The sequence below is a fragment of the Diceros bicornis genome, chromosome 23, assembly GCF_020826845.1.
Source record: "Diceros bicornis minor isolate mBicDic1 chromosome 23, mDicBic1.mat.cur, whole genome shotgun sequence".
Taxonomy (NCBI): Eukaryota; Metazoa; Chordata; class Mammalia; order Perissodactyla; family Rhinocerotidae; genus Diceros; species Diceros bicornis.
In genome coordinates, this window is record NC_080762.1 from 42,706,431 (window position 1) to 42,720,624 (window position 14,194).

The 14,194-nt window shown below is 39.5% G+C and overlaps 1 protein-coding gene across 4 annotated transcripts in view; it reads left to right on the plus strand.

Moving 5' to 3' along the window:
* BACH2 (BTB domain and CNC homolog 2) overlaps positions 1-14,194 on the plus strand; it is a 322,647-nt gene that overhangs the window by 81,016 nt on the left and 227,437 nt on the right. For all 4 annotated transcript variants that reach the window (XM_058566621.1, XM_058566622.1, XM_058566620.1 and 1 more), the window contains exon 2: positions 501-613. The gene's annotated coding sequence lies outside the window, so the exon portion shown is untranslated. The remainder of the gene's footprint in view (positions 1-500; positions 614-14,194) is intronic.

Genomic DNA, 14,194 nt, shown 5'->3' on the forward strand with positions numbered 1-14,194 from the left:
AGGCCAAAGCTTGAACTAGAAACTCTTCGATCACTGACTAGTCTCTGGCTTATTGATCACTGAATCCTCAGTACCCAGCACCTAGTAAATACTCAAAAAATAGTTATTGAATGAATGGGTGTTCTTGTCCCTGTGTATCTGCAGTTACTCTGAGCATATAATATCCAGATTTTCTTTGGCCACTGGCATGCCCAGAATCTGTGGCCTCAAGACTCTTGGTTTGACTCTCTAGACATACACTGTCCAATATGGCAGCCACTAACCACAAGTGGCTGTTTACATTTAAATTTAATTAAAATTACATAAAATTTAAAATTCAGCGCTCAGTTACATTAGCCACATTTCGAGTGCTCAGTTGCCACATGTGGCTAGTGGTTACCATATTGGATGGCGCAGACATGGAGCATTGCCATAATGGCAGAAAGTTCCATTGGACATAGGACTGCTCTGTGCCTTCCTAAGCACCAGCTAATGGATTTCCTCTTTGTTTGTGTTTGCAGTGCAGCTGTCTGTATCGAGAAGTGAGGTCTACAGAAACGAGGAGAATCTTCAAGAGCTGCCTCGCATTGTGACATGCCTGATCCCTTGCTCCAGTGCTTGCAGCATGAACAAGGTAAGAGGTACTTGGTGTCTTCTTTATGGTACCGTGATTTTTCCTGGGTACGTAATGTCTTTCCATGGTGTGAGGAGGTTCCTTCTCCAGAAGCATTCCAGAGGTTGGAGAGTTGTGTGACCCTGGCAAGCAGTGTTTACAGGCAGGGTCACAGGAGCTGGTGGCTGTTCTGTGGTTGTATAGTCTTCCGGAGGTGTCATTTGTGTTTGTCAGAGGCCTCTGAGCAGCTGACATATCGGTTGTTAGTAACTGCGTTGGCATGAATATTGGAAGATTGAGGATCTGGAGCCAGACCTACCTGGGTTTAAATATCAGCTCTTCCAGATGCTAGCTTTGATGACCTTGGGCAAGTGGCTTAACTTCTCTGTGTCTCAGTTTCCCCATCTGTAAAATGCTGATGACAGTGGTACCTACCTCATAGGGTTGTTGCAAGGATGAAATGAGTTAATATGTGCACCAATGCTTAACATAGTGACTGTCCACATTATAAGTATTTGTTAATATTTGCTGGTTTTAATTTTTTTTAATTTTTAATTTATTTTTTTATTATTTTTGTTGTTGTTTTTGTTTTTGATGTTAGGGACACAGTTGTCCCTTAGACATTGTTGCAAGAGAGCCTGAGGTGCATCTGCAACATTTCCATTTGTTCCCTGATTGATTCAGCGGGCAGTGGTTGACTACTAGATGGACACTCTGGGGATGTACAATGAATGAGGCTTAGGTCTTGCCTTCAGCAGGGAACAGACAATTCTGGGGCCACATGGCTAGTGTTCTAATGGGGTATGTACCAAAAGCTCTGGAAGCAAATAAGAAGGAACATCTGACTCTGGGGGATTTGGAAAGGACAGTATAGAGGAGGTGACATTTTGAGTTAGATCCTGGATGATAGATGGTAATTTCTTGGACACAAAAGTAGGGCAAGGCATTCCAGGTAAAGGACACAGCCTGTGTTTAAGCACAAAAGCACACGAGAAAGTCTGGCATGTTTAGAGAACAACAAAGAGTTTGGTACGACTGGAGCAAGATTTCTCAACTTTGATGCGATTGACATTTGAACCAAGTAATCCTCTGTAGTGCGAGGATGTCTTCTATGTTGCAGCCCCTTTCCCCACGTCGGTTGTGACAACCAAACCCCTGTCCAGTGGCAGTTTTTCTCATGGCCATTTGTTGGACCTTCTCAGGGGCGGCTGCTTTATCCCATCGGAAGAGACCAGGAGAAAATAAGCAGCTGTTTTTTGAGAGATTTTCATTTGGCTGAGCCAAGCTCAAGAGAAGGAAATCTTGTGCTGACTTTTTTTCCCCCCTTTGGCTTAACATTTACCTTTAGGCAGTCTTTGAGAAGTGAGCTTTTGGAATATTGGAAGGTGGGCAGGTATTCTGCCCCAAAATCATGATTGGAGGGTGGGGATCAGAAAGGAGATCCATCATTGCGATCATTGCAAAGCTTGGCTTCTATTATTTAGAGTTTGGAGAACTGAAACCCTAAGACAACTCTTGGGAAATCTGATTGGCAAGCACAGTTTACTGTGACAGCCCTGCCCTGAGTTTCTCCAGGGCAACTCGAGACCTGATGTCATAGATTGGCTCTTGACTCACTGCTGGGAACCAGACTCCTTAGAAATTTCAAGTGTCTCAGTAGGTGTGTCTGTTGCTTGGGAAGTTATGTTCTGCCTAAGTGGCCCAGTGAATGCTTTGTTTTATATTATTTTCATTTAAAGTACTGATTAAGCATGATGTGTAATCATCATAGGTCAGCATTTTTCTTATGGTTTTCTTGGCATAAGACAAAGAATAGGTCACTGTCTGGGGAGGAAACAGATCTTCTATGCACAAATAAAACTAGAGAATCATCTTGCCAATTAGGGTATGTAAGTTAGAATATGGGTGTGATTGATTTTTTAAGTAGATTTGTTCCTAGATAGTTGGAGGATTGTGCGTTTGAATTGTGCACTCTCTTCATCCTTGGATATACACTGTAGTATTCTCCTTCCTTCCTAAACCCCAGCTAACTGATGGGATGCTTTATTAGGGGGGTATCAGGATAGAGGATGGCCACAGAAATCTTGGGTCCAGTGTTATTCCTGCGAAGCACCAGGACAATTCTGATCACAGTTAGGCCTTGACAGCTCTCTTTTGGGTCAATTAGAGACCATACCTCTAGAAAACACAGAAGCGGTCCCCATGGCAGAAGGCATTGGCAGTTTGTCTGGCTAATTTAATAGGGTTAACCTGTTGATCAATGAACTGCTGTCCACCACGTAGGGCCTTCTTTCCTCGAATTCTTGAGCTTCTATCTATGTCAGAGTCTGAGGGCACACTAGGAGGGGGTTCTGGCTCTCAGAAAGCTAGCACACTGGTGTATTAGTGCTGGCAGAAAGGGAAACAGGGAAGTCCCAAGCATGATGCTCATCATGAACCTGGTGCCATTTCCTGAGGCTAGTGTACGTGGAATATGTGAGTTTGATATCCAACTCATAAGGTTTACACAGAGTAGATACCCTCACGTTTATTTACTTTTTAAATATCTTATAAATAGGCTTTACTGGTTGTACATTCTGGGCTTTATGTTTCTAGCCTTACATGTTAAAGAAATTGTGGGTGCACAAACTTCCCCAGGGTACTCATTCTCCCTGGCCTTTATGCAGACTTGAAGACCATCTTTCTGACTTGCATACTCTTCATTAGATCTTTTTGCAAGAGCTAACTTTCCAATCCTTATATTGATCAAAAACTTTATAATTAGGATTTACCTTTTAAATTTTGTCCAATCTTCATTCTTTCTACTTTCTTGGTCATTTTCTTGTTAACATATATTGTATATAATGTACAGTCATGTGCCCATAACAACGTTTTGGTCAATGATGGACCATATATACAATGGCGGTCTCATAAAATTAGTACACCATTAGCCTAGGTGTGTAGTAGCCTATACCGTCTAGGTTTGTGTAAGTACCCTCTGTGATGTTCACACAATGACAAAATCGACTGACGAAGCATTTCTCAGAGCATATCCCCATCATTAAGTGATGCATGACTGTTTTATAAATTTTTGCTAGTAAGAAGGATTAAGGTTTTGAGTTTTTCTGTCTCTGTGTGTTATCTTGCTGTAAAGAGAGGATTTTAGTGTGTTACTTAAAAAAAAAAAAAATTATAGCCAAATGAGAAGCAAGTTGGACAGGATGGGATTTTGTAGAAGCAAATTGGGAGAATGATGTTCATTCAGTACATACCACTATGTAAGTTCACAAAACTACACTCATAGGAACAGCGTTCTGTTCTTGAAAGATCTCTCTTCCTAGCAGCAACCTTGGAATCACGATCTTCAGCTCTCCCTCATGGTCATCGTTTTCATGAAGGCATATTACATGCTGTTCTCTGCCTTGAATTTATGAGGACACTCCATCTGATTGAAAAATAATTGATTTTTCCATTATTACACAGAATGTTCCCCTCCTTCCCCCCACAGTGAAAATGAATCTTCTGGAGAACTGTTTCTTCCTTGTTATGTTCAGCCAGATCTGACTGTTATTGCTTTGGATGAACGCCATAGCATCAAATGGAATAGAGTCGTATCTCTTATCTCTCTTGGTGAGTGGAGGCCACTGTTTTACTTAATATCTGCCCAGCAGAGCTTTTTCTCTGAGTATTTTCCAGTATTCAGCACCGTATCCTACTGTGCCAGGTTTGAGGCAGTTTCGCCTTCACCTCAGATCAATATCTCTACGGTTAACTAAAAGTAAAACTAAAATTTAGTTTCTGCCTTCATTTAGAGTTTTTCTTACTTCGCACCTCCTTAATACGAAGCAATGAAGTCCAGAATTACTCCTGGCTCTCCCACCCAACACCTGGCGTACGTGCAACTCTGCTTGATTAGATATCAGCTCCTCTGACACGTATTTATCAAGTTCGTACTCTGAACCACGCACTGTGCTTGCAATACGTCAGTGAACAAAATGAAGGCCTGTGCCACGTGAAGCTTTTGTTTTGGCCAAGGTGAGGAGAGTCATCACATTCCAGAGATGTGATATTTTAAACATAAACCTAATGTTAAAACTTTTTCCATTTTAAACTTCTTTCACTTGAAAAGCAAGTTAACAGAGCTACTGGATGCAGTATAAGGAATTGGTGAACAGTAAACATATAAGGTCTCTCTCTTCCCCTTTCTAGGACACTCTTGGTGGTTTCACCAAATGACCAGTCTATATTTAATGAGTCTCCACTGCTGTTTTTCTGAAGGCAATTGTCAAGTCCCCCTCATGGCAGACTTGGAAGAAATGTTGCACACTTCCAAAACTAGTGACGTGGAAGAAAATACAAATAAAAATTAAATGATCTTGGAATAAGGAAGACCTTATTAATTTCTAGTGGCAGAAATTATAAAGGAAGAGAATGTATTTGACTATGTAAAACCTCAAAATTTCTTTCCATCAAAAGATATTCTGAGGGGCTGGCCCCATGGCTTAGCGGTTAAGTGCGCGCGCTCTGCTACTGGCGGTCCGGGTTCGGATCCCAGGTGCGCACCGACGCACCGCTTCTCTGGCCATGCTGAGGCCACGTCCCACATACAGCAGCTAGAAGGATGTGCAACTATGACATACAACTATCTACTGGGGCTTTGGGGAAAAAAAAGAAGGGAGGAGGATTGGCAATAGATGTTAGCTCAGGGCCAGTCTTTCTCAGCAAAAAGAGAGGAGGATTAGCATGGGTGTTAGCTCAGGGCTGACCTTCCTCTCACACACACGCAAAAAAAGACATTCTGAGCTATCCTAAAATGTGAAAGACAAGCCAGGGCAATATTTACAACATATAGGACAGGGTTAACTTAGCTAATTTATTAAGAGTTGTTACAAATTAATAAGATAAGGATGATTGGTCTAATAGAAAATGGGCGAAGAACAGAAAGATAAAACCAATAAATGAAGAAATGTGATCAATAAATAACATATAAGAAAATGTTCATCCTCCACAGTTATCAAAGAAATGCAAATTAAATTGATGAGATGGTGTTTTCTACCTATGCGATTGATGAGGATTTATAAAATTTACTCAGTGAAGGTATGAATGGGACTATCAGGCTCTCTCATACACTGTTAGTGAAAGAACAGGTTTCTCAAGGGGACTTAAACAATGTGTATCAAAACCTCAAAAGTACATACCCAAAAATTTCATTTCTAGAACAGTTACTCAAAGAAAATTGCCATGAATATGTATAAAAATTTAGCTAAGATGATTATCACGTATCATTACAACAGTAGTTTTTAAAAGGTAATAACCATGGTACGGCGGAACAATAAAAATACCAAGAAGGGGTGGAAGACTATTTAGTGACATAAAAAGATGTTCTAAATAAATTGTGAAGAAGGCAAGTTACATAGCAATATGTCCAGTTTGATCATTATTTCATTTTTTGTGAAAGGTACTTGTGTGCCCACAGAAAAAAGATTGCAGATACACATCAAAATATTAAGAGGACTATCTTGGGGGCCAGCCCCATGGTGTAGAGGTTAAGTTCGGCATGCTCTGCTTCAGTGGCCCGGGTTCATGGGTTCGGATCCAGGGTGCGGACCTACACCACTTATCAGCCATGCTGTGGTGGCTACCCATAAACAAAATAGAGGAAGATTGGCACAGATGTTAGCTCAGGGCAAATATTCCTCAGCAAAAAAGGAGAGAAAATTAAAAAAATATATATTAAGAGCACTATCTTCTTTTTGCTTCTGTGTTCTAAATTTTCTTTAGCAATGTGCTTTCTTCCATACTAAAAATAATATTTCAAAGTAAGATATGTATTTCACTATATTTTTTAAATATGCATGATAAAAAGACTGGAAGGATATTGCCCAGAATGTTGGCAATGGTTTTCTCAGAGGGTGGGTACATGTTATGCATTTGTTTCTTACTTTTGAAAATACAGAAAAGTATTTTTTACTTTCCTACAATAAGTATTTGTGTATATGATTAACAATCAGAAAAAAGCAAGCATTTTAAAATAAATACTATTTTAGCCATTTTGCATTTGAGGTACAACTGGATGAAGATATTTAGCAGGCAGACAGAAAAAAGAAAGGGAGTCATTAGTTAAAACGGAGATTTGAACTTGGGAGTTGTTCTATTTGACATATTACCAGGAAGGAACATTTTAATGTACTAATGGCTTTGGGGCAGTAGTAGGTAGAGAAATGCTCTGGAAAAAGATACTGTCCTTTGATTCAGTGGTTCAAAAAATTTTAAATGGCCATTACATCCTCTTACCCTCATGTTATGTCATTTCTCTGTTCAGCTGTTCAAAATTGCTGATGTGTGTAAGTTTAGACCTGTGGTTCTCAAACTGTGGTTTGGGAACCCCTGGGGGGCCCATTCATGGGCCACCTGCAAGGTTAAAACTATTTCCATAATAGTACTAAGACATTTTTTGCCTTTTCCACTCTCTCTCTCTTTTTGTGTCCCAAAAATGTCTCAGTTTTAATTTTCAATGTGGTAAACATTGATAGAAATAACTGACATAAACAAAAGCTCTTTAGGGTCTGTAATAATTTTTATTTATTTATTTTTGTTTTGTTCTTTTTTTTTTGTAATAATTTTTAAACATGTCCTGAGACAGGAGTTTGAGAACCACTGAGCTGGACTGTACCTGTGTGCTAGATTTGGCAGTCTTGACTCGAAGAAGAAGCTGGGCCCTGGGCCCTGGGCCCTGGGCTCTGAGCAGTGAGTACCAAATCTACATATACATGCTATCTGAGAATTGCTTCCTAAGTTATGTAGAATTATCTCTTTATACAGTCATTTCTACCATGGAAGCAACATCAAGGCTTCTATTTCAGTCCCAAGGCTTTTCTCCTCATTTCTGTTTAACCAGAAAGACATTTTTGGTTGGTCTCTCAGGCGCGCGGCTCACCTCTGAATCTCAGAGCAGCTCATGGTGGAACCTCTGTAGTAGGTTAGTGCCTACCTCTCTGGGAAGCAGTCTTCATGGTCCAAGGTGTAGGAACATCTGAACCTTTCTGTACAGAGTTTGAGCATCAGGTGACTAATTGTGCTGGGGCACCTGGAAGTCAGCTCCAGCCCTGAGACCATGTGCACCCACTGCAGTATTCATGTGGGCGTGGCAGTGCCTTGACTTCAGGGTGAAGGTGTCAGTAGCCCCACTTCACAACTTCTGATCACGTCAGAAAAGATGAAGGAGAATCTGTACAGGTAGGAGGTAGATTAAGGCTTTGGAGTAGAAAGCCTGGACTTTTGGTTTAACACCATAAGGCCCCAGAGCAGGAGAAGGGATATGTTTTGATATGACTGTAATATAATTTCAAGTCTGAGAGGCCTAGTTGTGAATCACGATAAGCTGTTTGAAATGTGGCCACAGCTACTGACCATAAAACAGGTTTCACTTGAAGGAAAGAGGATACTCGGTCCCACTTTGTTCTTTTGAGTAGCACTTCACTCATTGTGATTGTTGGTTTTGGGATCTTGTTCATTTCTTATTTCTTATTCTTATTTCTTGAGGATTTAAAGAGGAGTGCCTAGGATTTTCTTGAGTAAAGCAAGTTTTGCTTTTTTTTTTTTTAATCGACAAACTGCCTTGTGCCAGCCTTCATGTGGAGCTTTAATTGAATGTTGACTGAACTGGTGGGTTCTCATTCTGCATCACCATATTGAGCTAAGCCCACACGAGCCCGCAGCGTAATTAGACAGGCTCTTTGGATGCGTGATGTGTGCTGTGACCTCTTCCTTTGATGCTGATGATGGCCGGGTCCCTGTAACAAAGAGGCCAGTGGGTTCTGGCCTATGTGCATCATGCAGAGGAATGCTTCTGTCTCCCAAGTTCTCAGCTTTGCCCTTTTTCTCTCAATTAGTAGACCTTAATGGGTACAATTAAGTTGCATCCTATTTAGTTAATTGGTGATTGGAAACATGACTATTTAGTTGCTTAATCTGTGACTTGTCCATTTTTAGGATATTAACAGTCAACTTGATTTGCCTGATTTTGTGAATGTATCATCTCAAACAGTGGGATTGCTGTGTATATGTATGTATAAATACATAACTGAGAGGTTACTTCCAACTCAGCTTATTAATTTGAGTACCTAATACTTTAAGTTGCCTTTTTTCCCTCCCTTTTTGTGATATAGAGGCTGTATATCACGTAGCTGTTTGCTGGTATTCTTTCCGGCTTCCTATTATCTTTTGTCTCTGGAAAATAAGCCTAACATTATTGTTTTCAATAAGATGTTTTCAGAGAACATTGTGCTTTGGAATATATGTGCATGATTGGCTTCATTTTAAAAAACCTCATACTGTGTGATAAAATTATTAAATACTAGTTAGAGAAGGAGAGATGCCTGTTTAGAATATTAAAACTACATAATTTGCAGGAATTCCTCAGTTAATGTTCAGAAGACACACTTCTAGTCTCTCATAAATGACAATGTTTAGGTTTAAATGAAAACACTTAGATTTGATTAATCACAGCTTATATGTTCTGGTTTTTTGCTGTTGTTTTTTTATGGAATAGTTTTGTAACTTCTTACCACCCTCAGACTTCAATAAAGTGGCATTATCTTGAGAGGCTAGTTTCAATTAGATATAAATATAAGCAATTAATTAAGGTAACCAACCCTAGCCAGAGAGGTAGAGTGTCACCACATGTCATAGTGATCAAGGAGCACCTGTTAATTAGAACAGTAGGAAAACTGCAGTGAGTTATGGGAAAAAAAACAAAACGATTGGGTGAAATTAGCAATATGTGCATCTCTTGTTATTTCTTAAATCTAACCCATAAACAATTTGTTGTGACAGCTCTAGGCTGAGATTATGGCATTTCGGATGAGGTCTGATTATAGCTAAAAATAGTCACATGTATTGAAGATCAGAAGAGGAATATTAAACAATTGAAATTTTGTGAAAGACTGATGCTGTTTCATTGTAATAATTTCCCCAAAGGCACATTAGTAATGCTGCTAAATACAGACTTTAATAGACTTTAATAATGTGTACTTTAGAGGCCTGATACACAAAGGAATAATGTATAAAACATTCATTATGGAAAATTGCTACCTTTTTTATTTAATAAGAATCTGTTGAAACAAAACCATTGCGCTGCCTATGGCATTATATTCCTGGGTGTTAGCGGGCTGAAGAATAATTGCCACCTTCTCTTAAATATTTTTTCACCTATTCTAATCAAGTGGCAATCATATTTACTTATTTGTTCCACGAATGAAAATGGGAGTTAAAAAAAAGTACTTGCTTTGGATGGACCCTTGTTCAAATTGTGGCCCAGCCTATCATTGCCTGCAAGCACCTTAACATCAAACTTCATTTGCAGACTGAGAGTCGGTTGTTCTACCTACCTCACAAGGTCATGGTAGGAGAAGTTAAATGTTGACACAGTAGAGGTGCCACAAAATAGGCACTCAATAAATGCTTCCTCTTGTGATTATTTTCGGCATCTGTTTCTGTTTATATTGCTTGTGTCTATCCATGACTGTTGGTAGGGAGCAGCAAGGGGGTTGAGAGTAGGAAAAAGCAATTAAAAAGAAGCCTTGGTAAGCCGCTCTGTCGCCAAGCCTTGCATTGGATTTCAATTTGATTTTAATGTGCTGCTGCTGAGAGCCATGCTGTTGAAAAAGAGAGAAGAGTAAGAAGCAGATGCTCTTGGAAGAACAGTGGGGCATTTATCTCTTTTAATGAGATAACATCATTAGAGTGACAAAGTGCAGCGAATCGATACTCGAAATGGACTGGTGCTGTCTTCCCAAAGTGCACCGATTGTTCCACTACACAGCTTTAGAATCTGCTGAATCATGGCTTCTCTCTTATCTGTTATTGGAACCACTGACTTGATCTCACAGAATAGATCCACAACTTAGGGATCTCCACAGGAGTAGGAAAATGGACTAATTGGATAAATGAGAAAAATCTGGAGTGATTTATAAGCTGCCCTATAATCAAGGAACCTCAGAGAAAGGAAGTTGGGCTGCTTTTTCCCTTTGACGTCTTTAAATGGCTGTGCACCCTAACTCCTGGCCCTTCCAGCGGCTCTGCCTGAGCTCTGTCTGCTTCTTGGTGTAATGTCAGAAACACTAATCATGTCAGACTGTGACACTGACAGCCCTGACATTCACAACAAAGAGACAAGAAGGAAAGGGAGGAAGAGAGACCGCAGAGGGGGAAGGTGAGGAAAAGCAGCAGAGGAAGTATTTTTTCTTACACGTAAAATTCATAGCTGCAAAATCACCAACGTTCTGGATATACCATAGCCAAGGAAAATTAAGGAAGGAGCAAGGAGAATTCTGATGGAGATAAAATTGGGCTAGGAAGATTTTGTGCTACTATTTTTTCCCCCTTGTAGATTTCAGCGTGTAGCCTATATTATAGTTACTGTGGCTATGATTTCTTCTCGCGAAGAAAAAAAGTGTCATTAAAATTTGTTTCCCCTTCCATTACTCCAGTTTTTCTCTTTGAAACAAAGCAGAGTTAAGCATGGATCTTAGCAGGAAGTGTGTGCTCTCTAAGGTTTTCCATTTACCAGATTCCCGTAGTTTAATCTGAACCAATAGCTGCTTCAGGAAAGAAGTCGTTAGTGAGGGATGTTTGCTGACCATGACAAAGCTGACTAGGGGACCATTCAGTGTCATCCTCCCGCTGCTCTACCCTCGGCCTCCCCAGCACCTGCCGCCTGCAGGAAATGCTGATGTTACTGGCAGTTTGGAGCGGGCTGGCTGTGGCCAGGTCTTCCAAACACCTTTGAGGTTTCTCTCCCTCAGGCACTTTCTCCTTTTGGAATCGTTCTGGTGAGTGGTCTCCGGTCTCTGGCTTGGATCAGTCATGACCTGGAAACCTGCTGCCACATCTCACATGTGTTTGGAATCCAGGTGCTCTGATCTAAATTGAGCTCTGAGCTCAGGCTGAATCATCCTAGCTTTTCTATAAACACGAGAGCCCAGCTGCCAACACAGCTTTTGAGGTATTTTGAATTACAACTCTATGTCTTAGCTAAGATATCTGTCCCTTTACTTTTTCATCATGCAGGGGGAAAAAGAAATAAAAAAATGGAAACTGGTGTATTGATTCCATGTTAGTTACTCCATCATAAAGGAAGTACGTTTTTTGTCTATATTTGAGGGCAGGTGTTACATAGTGACTTCTCTACAGATTGATTAAAAATAATATTAATTGAGAATTTTAGAAAAAGCTGAGACCTCGTTTTACAGTATTCTTGTCCTTAATACCAAAGTAAAAATGTATACACTTGGGCCGCTTGGGGGAAATGCTCCTCTGAGTTTGTAAAAAAAAAAAAATTTTAAGTGAATTATGGCATAATTTAAACCATGCATAGCAACCTTGACATTGTGGCTTATTTAAAATTCTTGAGGAAATTCTATTTCTACTGGCAGAGGAGAGTAAATTTGTACCTGGGGAGGATTTGGGGGAATTACTGCAAAATATCTTGCTATAAACTCGAATTTTCTTTGAAGTTCCTTTTTATCCTAAAAATTTACATGGATGTTACATTGTTTTCTGTGACATGTCCATGTTTTAGGTCTTTTTTGTGTGTAAAATAACTTTAAAATTTACTTGCCAGTTAAATTACTTAATTAAATCTTATATTAGGTGTTTTAGCTGTTAGAGCAAATAAGCCCTTAAAATTCAGTGGTTTGACACAATGAAAGTTTCCTTTCTTGCTAAAGTCTCAATCCAGTGTAGGTCTTTCTGCTCAGTGAAGTGCTTTTATTCAGCAGTTATTCAGGAATCCTGAACTCAGGCTCCTTCCATCTTCTGGCCTTGCCATCTATATTAGGTTTCTAGGCTGCTGTAACCAAGTACCACAAAGTAGGTCCCTTAAATAACAGAAATTTATTGTCGCACAGTTCTGGAGGCTAGAAATCCAAGATCAAAGTTGGACAGTGTTAGTTCCTTCTGAGAGCTTTGAGGGAAGGATCTAATCCAGGCCTCTCTCCTTGGCTTGCAGATGGCCATCTTTTCCCTGTGTCTCTTCACATCATCTTCTCTCTATTCCTGGCTCTGTCCAAATTTCCCCTTTTTATAAGGACACCAGTCATATTGGAATAGGGTCCATCCTGTTCCAGTATGACCTCATCGTAACTAATTACATCTGTAATAATTCTATTTCTAAATAAGGTCACTTTCGGAGGTACTGAGTGAGGATTTCAACATAGGAATTTGGGAGGGGGACACGATTCAACCTTATACCATCTTTTGAGGGTTATGGTTGTCTGCATCTGGCTGGGGGAAGGGAAAGAGAGCATGAAGAAGGAACACTCACTTCTTAATCATCATAGCCCTAAAGTGACTCAACGTCTTTGCTCTTCGTATTCCATTGGTGAGAACTAGTCACATGGCTCCACCTAAATGCAGGGGGCCTGGGAAATGTAGTCCCTGGCTGAGTAGTGACTGTGCTAGATGGCTCCAGACACACACGTGCACATGAGCCATCACATCTTTCTAGGAAAAGGTGCCATGTGTATCCCGTATCTTTCGGTGCTCCTGAGCATGCCCATCGTAGGGCGCTGACAGAGGTTTTAAGAGTATCCAAGTTTGAAAATCCCATTCTAGCGGCGGCTCAGAATCCTTTTCAATTAACACTCTAAGTATTTGTATGTAAATGAGTGCCTAAGGCTTACTGTTTTGTTTTCCTAAGAATCTAATATCTTCTCAAGGGAATTTTATTTACACTATTAATGGGCATTTTTTCTCCCTATGGAGCTAGTGATATCCAAATTAATGAGGTTTTACTCTTGGCTAAAAATTTAGCTTCTGGTTAGAATGATTTCCTACAGTACAGGAAGTTTTTTCGTTACATGTTCTATTATTAACTGAAAAATGATATGCATCCAAGAGGGAAAAAAAAGATATGAGTGCAGGGGACAATTATATAACCTGCTGTGCTTATCTCAAATGGCTAGACTTTAGTATTTAATTATAAAAGTCTTGTCTCTTCTATCAGGTTAGTCATTATTTCGAAAGTTGAATGTGGGTTTTATAAGTGACTAAGTAATTGCTTTGTATGTTCCTTTTCAATTGCAGTAAGAAGTCATGAATTCTCTACATTTAGAACTACTAAAAATTATTTAGATTTGCCTATTGAATAGGTTTATTCTAAAAAAGGACTTGGGAAAAAATTTCCACTGTAAAGTTTTGGTTTCTCAAAGTAATTTGTAATTTTCCCATGAAAAAGATAGTGATAGCAATTTGAAAAGGATAAGTAGGTGCAGTCTGAAAACTGGGTAGGTAGTCTGAAAACACATTAATACTGAACCATAATATTTAATTTAAGATTTTAGTCATGAAGTTCCATGTCAAGAAACCATTCTCTTGCTGTTTTATTGTTCTATTACTTTAAAACACTAATGTTATCTAATTACTTCAGACCCCATCGCTGGTACTATAGATTTCCTTTCGGTCACAAAACCTGACAGTGGTACTTTATTTAATAAAGATACTCATTTGAACAGTGGCCTTTTAATTTTTAGTGGTTTTAGTTTTCAATGTGTCACAATAAACTAAAGCAAGAATTTGAGTCATTTTAAAAATGAATTAAATTCTCATTTAGATGTTATGAAT